This window comes from Mastigoproctus giganteus, chromosome 4 (assembly GCF_048544385.1).
Source record: "Mastigoproctus giganteus isolate SK-2022 chromosome 4, ASM4854438v1, whole genome shotgun sequence".
Classification (NCBI taxonomy): domain Eukaryota; kingdom Metazoa; phylum Arthropoda; class Arachnida; order Uropygi; family Thelyphonidae; genus Mastigoproctus; species Mastigoproctus giganteus.
The window spans coordinates 29,512,979-29,519,368 of NC_143578.1; the positions used below are offsets into that span (position 1 = coordinate 29,512,979).

The following is a 6,390-nucleotide window of genomic DNA, read 5'->3' on the forward strand; positions in this document are numbered from 1 at the left end:
GAATGATGCTGGTATAAATACTGTATATCTGCGGATTATTTAAGTGTTATTGTACATCACGTTCACGTAATTCACAACGAAAATGAAAAATCCAAATATTTTGAAATTTGTGAAACGTTTTTAGGATTCTATGAGATGAATTTCGGCAGAAATCCACTGGTGTGCAAAATTTAAGGACCAGCAGGTTTTCACCTGTAGCTTCTCATAGGAGTGGCCTGGATATGGAAAAAAGCATAAAAAGGAACCTCGTGAGGTACAGAAATGATGAAGGAAACAACACCTACACAACAACTGAAACAAAACGGTACAGAGGGACTTTATTCAGAAATGGCAAATAGCACTGGTTGCCATGATACAGATGCATCACTGCCAAAGATGGAACAAGGGGAAGACGTGATACTGAGCAGGAGATATGGCCACCCCTAATGCCGATGCAGGCTTTGCACCGCCTGTCCATACTTAGAACAATGTTGTTGATAAGTTCTTGCGGTAACATCGTTCATTCCTCTGTCAGTGCCATCTTCAGCTGGTGAACATTTTCTGGTGGATGGTGACGTGCCGCTAGGCGTCTCCCCAGAGCGTCCCATATGTGTTCGATGGGATTTCGATTGGCGAAAACGGGCAGGCCAATCCATACGAACAATGCCCTCACTTTCCAAAAGCATATCACAGCTGCAGTGCGATGGGGTGTGGCATTATCATCCATAAACACGAACTCGGGGCCAATGGCATCTCGGAACAGACGCACATGGGGAAGGATTACATCAGTACAGTAACGTGCACCGGTTACAGTACCGCCTTCCAGTTTTGGAGTTGTGTACATCCATCCAAGATAGCGCCTCCCCAGACGAGAACACCTCGACCACCATATCGATCCCTTTCAGTGATGTTTGCGGGGTGATACCGTGTGCCAACCTCTCGCCAGATTAGCTGACGTTTAGAATCGCTGCTGAGACTGAATCTACTCTCATCAGTAAAGAGTATCTTAAGTAAAGATTTTGTGGTTGTAACCTTTAGAAATAGCGCTGGTCCTTAAGTTTTGTACACCAGTGTATAATGAAAATATTACACAAACTAAATATTCCCATTGAAAAATGTTATGGTCAGCGATATGATGGGGCTAATGCCATGAGTGGAGTTTATAATGGTGTGCAGTCACGCATTTAAAAGAATCCAATCAAATGCAGAGCACATTCATTGTGCACGAGTCAAAATTTAAATTTAGTTATCGATGGTAGCTTAAATTATTGTAATAACGTTTCATCATTTTTCGACATTCTTCAAAATTTGTATAATTTTTTCGGAAATAGTACAAAAAGATGGGATCTTCTTTCTGAATTTATTGGGGAATCTGAAGTTACATTTAAAAAACTCAACCCTACTCGCTGGTGTGTTAGATTACAGTCAATAACAGCTGTGAAAGTTCGTTTTGCGGATATTATAAAAAGTTTGACAGAAATTAATCTTAAATCAACTAAAAAAGCAGACTGAGATGAAGCGCTTAGAATAATAAAGCAAATGATGACATTTGATTTTATTTTCATTTGTATATTTTTGAATAACGTGATGTGCGAAATTAATTATGCTTCAAAAACTCTACAGAGGCATGATACAGACCTCGATGTACTTCTGTATTGGACCGAGTTAGTAAAAATTTACAAAACATTCGAAATTCATACGAACAAATTAAATACGCTGAGCAAATTTCCAAGAAGACAAACAACATCGTAGAACTAAAAGATAGTACGAGAATTAGCTTCAGATTTTTTGTTTGATAATAGAGATCAGTTTTTTTTAATCAGTGTTTTTTACTATGTTTTAGACAAAATTATAATACAAATTAAAAATCGTTTCGAAGGTATGACGTTAGTAAAAAATTATTTTGCAATAGAAGAACCGAAAAAAAAATTAATATGTCAAATGTTGATATATTAAGTGAGTTAAAATCTCATAAAAAAGAATTCAATATTGTAATTTAATCACACTTATTAAACAAGATTTATCAGCAAACATGTCTATCAGACAATTTTTTTATTTGTTAATTTGAAAATATAGTGCCCTAGAAAGTGACTTTTCAGAAATTTTTACTTTATTAATGTTATTTTTTACCCTGCTCGTGTCAGCTGCCTCTCCGGAAAGATCATTTAGTAAATTAGGAATAATAAAAGATTATAAAAGAAATGCTGGTCAGAGTAGACTGCAATCTTGCAGTATTGGCTGTTGAGCATAAATATGCCAGTAAAATGGGTTTAAAAGATATTATTAATGATTTCGCAAATGTAAAAGCACGAAAAGTAACATTTTAGCTTTTTTCGTAAATTTATTAGTTACAGTATAATTTTTTATGTTTGTCAAATCGTATCTAATAAGTAGTATCATATTGTAATATTAATTTTCATGTTTTTGATGTTTGTAAAATTATAAAGAAATCGTAAATAAAATACATATTTATGTTATTAAAATGATTTAACATTTTTTTAATGTTATACCTAATTAAAATTTATTTTAATAAAAATAAGGGGCCCAAAAAAACTTAGCTACGCCACTGGTACTGTCCCAAAAAAAGCACTGAGTCTGCGCAAGATTACTCAAGAAAAGCTTTGTACGAGAGGTGATCATTTAATTCGCGGACTGGTGCAAGATCTATCTTAATTGTCATCATCTGAATCTTCTCTGATTTCTTCTTCTCGAAATACTCTCCCTTGAACTTTGCATACTTTCGCCACCCTTTCACCACTGACGCAATAAATGCTTTTTTCAAGCCATTTTTCGAATGGCTGCGAAGTACTGCCGTTGTGCTTCTGCGAGCATAGTTGTCGGATGCGAAAAGCTTGCCTTTCAGAGCTTTCTTCAGACTTAGAAACAGGAAGAAATCACACGGGGCCAAGTGCGGTGAATAAGGGGGATGTGGCAGAACACGACACCTATAGTAATCACTGCGTGCACAAGCAGTTATTAGCCGTATGGGGCTGGCATTGTCTTGATGGAGAAACCACTTCACACCGGAAAGTTCGATCACATCAAAATCTGGCCATCCTACAAAGACACTCATTATAATACGCTTCATTCATCTCTTTAACTGTTTCCGATGCATTTAAGTCCCGTCTGACACAATAACGAATCACATATCGCCGTCCAAACTGTATGTCCGACATGATACTTGCTTCAAAACGATCGTCAGTGAAGACGGCTAAAAATCTCTCTTCACGCAACACCAGCTTGACAAGTACTCGGAGTCTGCTCAGCGATCAGGGAGAGCGTCTGTAGCGACAGTTATGGAAAGTTCGCGCGAATTAAATGATCACCCCCGTATATTCCAAAAATATTATGAAAAGAACAGGGATTACCTTTATTTTAGATATAGGAAGCTTCTTTTCCAGCCAAATCCCTGTTCTTTTCATAATACTGTATAATAGAATATAGGAATTATCGAGCACTTAATAGCTCTCTATTATCAAATTCCAAAAATAAAAAATAAAAAAAAAGGCTATAAAATTAATGCGGCTTACAAAATATATTTCCCAATTAAAAGAAAAAAATTAATACATAAAATTGTAAATTAATTGTGAGGCACTTGAGGCAAATAAACAAAACGTTTAATTTTATGAAAGGAATAAGCAACCGTAATAATTGTACATAAAGTCAATTATAGCAATTTAATCAGCGAAAAGTATTAATTAAGTTAATTAATGTAATTAAACAGCATTATAATAGAAGTTTATCAAAAATGTGATGAAAAGTCTCTAAAAATTTTTCATTGAACACTGGATATGCTGCCTTGCCACTCTTTTGCAAAAGGTGTGAAGTCCGATTATTTCCCAAGTCACAGTTATTATTATTATTATATTATTTTTCCCTGATGGGGACTTCAAGTGCGCAGTGTGGTTCTTATGTCCGGCTGTTATTACTGTTGGTTGAGGAACACTTCGACTATCCTACAGGTCTTCAGGATTGAGACTTTTTGAAGTTCCTTGTGTTCTCTGGGAGACCCATTGCTGCTAGGCTCTTGTGTAGGGTCTTTTTGGCACCATACCGGTGGTTGATACGATGATCAGGATGGTCATTACTTGTTGCATATGCCACATCTCATTGATCGCCTGTCTTAGCTCTGTGTACTTCCTGAACTTTTCCTTTTAGCTTCTCTGGAGGTTGCCCTTGTTCGTCACCGCTATGTCGATCAGATATGCAGCCTTTTCCTTCTTGTCGACGAGGGTTACGTCCGGTCTGTTCTGCGCCATTGTCTTGTCCGTTGTTATGGCGGGGCCCCCGGTACATCTTGTGAGTTGAGGTCTCTAGTACGGCCTAGGGTTCGTATTTGTAATACGGTACACTTTCTTTGATCAACTGGTATTTCCTCGCTAGCTTCTGATGTATTGTGTACTCCGTGTGGGTAATCAAGCCTGCATCCTGCGTTAATGTGTTGTGGATCGTTTCTGAGGCCAGGTGGCATCGCCGACATGTGTCATCTGTCACTCCGTATTCTTTGGCGATGTATTTTTATAGTTCCTGGTATTGATTACCTCGTCTTGGATGGCGAGCATGAATCCTCCAGTCTCGGGAAAGAGCGCCCCGAGATTGAAGACTCGTGAGCAATGGATTGGAAGCCATTTGAGGCCTTATTATTATTGTTATTTGATGAAATTAGCCGATTTCAGGCGGAGGTGAATAGTTTTTTTCTCCCATCTGCATGAAAACTGCTCCAGAGTAAGCCCCCAGGTGGGAAGGAGAAGAGTGCGTAACAAACGCTTCTTGATTAGACCGGGGTTCGAGCCCGTCACCACCAAATACGGAGGATGCGGAAAGGTCAGAGAATGACCACCGCATATCCCGGAGCAATATGGCCTTAATTGTTAATGCTCCTAAAAACCAAACAACAGCTCCAGAGTAAATGCATTTTAAAGATACGATATAATGCCTCATGGACTTTACATTCACCATGAACAACTGACAATAATGGATCTGAATATCTACGCAGCCATCTGTGTCCGTCTGTCAGTTGAGTCAGTTTTTGTAAAGGTCATGAATTGTTTTTCATAAATTGGAAACATGTACAATACCTGAAATACCTGAAATACGAACTGCTTATAGGCTCTTTTGCAACAGTGACCAGCCACTATTACTTAGTCAAAAAGTTCGTCACATTTGAGGGGTCAAATGCAGCCTTGACTAAACAGATTTATGAAAGTTAGTCACAGTGCGAAAAACGCTGTTGCAGTATACGAAACGTCTCCTGTTTTTGATACTATTAGCCTTGTTTAGTTTTAAAAAAATCGTTTTACTAGTGTGAACAAATCATATTATTTACTGTCACAGATGAACGCTTACAGAACACAAACAGATCGGATTTCCTTTGCGAAACAACAGGTGTGCAACTCAAAAAGGTTATCACTTTCAGTTCTACATTACTGGAAAATGGCCATGAACTGAAAAATAAAGTATTCACGCTTTTCTCGTGATGCTAAGAGCAAAAACAAGGGTAGTTTAACTGGAAAAATAATATCTGTGAACATATTGAATTTAAAAAAAAAAATCATTTTTGACAGATAGATTTCGTAAACAGAAAACATAAACTACATTCAAAATTAAATCCATAGACACACTTACCTACGTTAAAGCTGTTGCTCCTAGATGACTCAATCTGCTTCGCTTCCTTCCTACTGATCGGCGAGAGTATTTATACAGTGACTGATTACTTGTCCAGGATGAGCTGTGGTTTCACTATCCACTGACATGACGTTGATACCTCTTTCTAGTATTTCGGAGAATGCTCGCAGTCCTTTATCTGGATGGAAGGCAGCGATTTGTGGAAATACTCTCTTCTCTGTTAAGGCACAAAAGTCTTATCGGACTTGGGTCTCTGTTTCCGTTAAGTGGGACAATTATTTTAAACTGAATAGAGAATAAATAAATTTCTGCTTATACTCGATACGGCCACAACTAGAGCAGTTTGATATTTTGTTGTAACTTAATAATTGTAATGTGTGTATACTGAGTGGCCACTTTATTAGCTACACCGACTTTTTCATGAAAAAGATCTTCAATAACAGCATCATGTGTTTGTATCATGCGATATAAAGAAGGCGAACAGATACTTAGGACTGCTGTACTGCAATTCAGTGCGAGAATGATCAAAACAAAAGGTTAAAGTGACTTTGGACGTGGCATAGTAATAGGTACCACACGTGCCGGTATCAGTATCTCTCTGAAACGGCAACCCTGTTGGAGTTTTCACGTACGGCTATGTATCGATATTGATACAATAAACAAAATAACATCCAGACAATGAGCTGTTTTCGGTGGTTGGAAACGGTATTGATGCAAGTGGCCACTGGAGGGCTGACACGACTTGTGCAGGGTAAGGAAGGCTAAAGTCAATCAAAGAACAACCTA

At 37.8% G+C, this 6,390-nt stretch overlaps 1 protein-coding gene across 2 annotated transcripts in view; it reads right to left on the reverse strand.

The window, feature by feature from the left end:
- LOC150086508 (phenoloxidase-activating factor 2-like) overlaps positions 1-5,760 on the reverse strand; it is a 36,356-nt gene extending 30,596 nt beyond the window's left edge. Inside the window, exon 1 of one of the 2 annotated variants that reach the window (XM_090372612.1) lies at positions 5,609-5,760. The gene's annotated coding sequence lies outside the window, so the exon portion shown is untranslated. Of the gene's footprint in view, positions 1-5,604 lie in introns of both variants that reach the window. The other variant, XM_090372611.1, reaches the window with a different exon arrangement.
- Between the last annotated feature and the right edge of the window lie 630 nt (positions 5,761-6,390).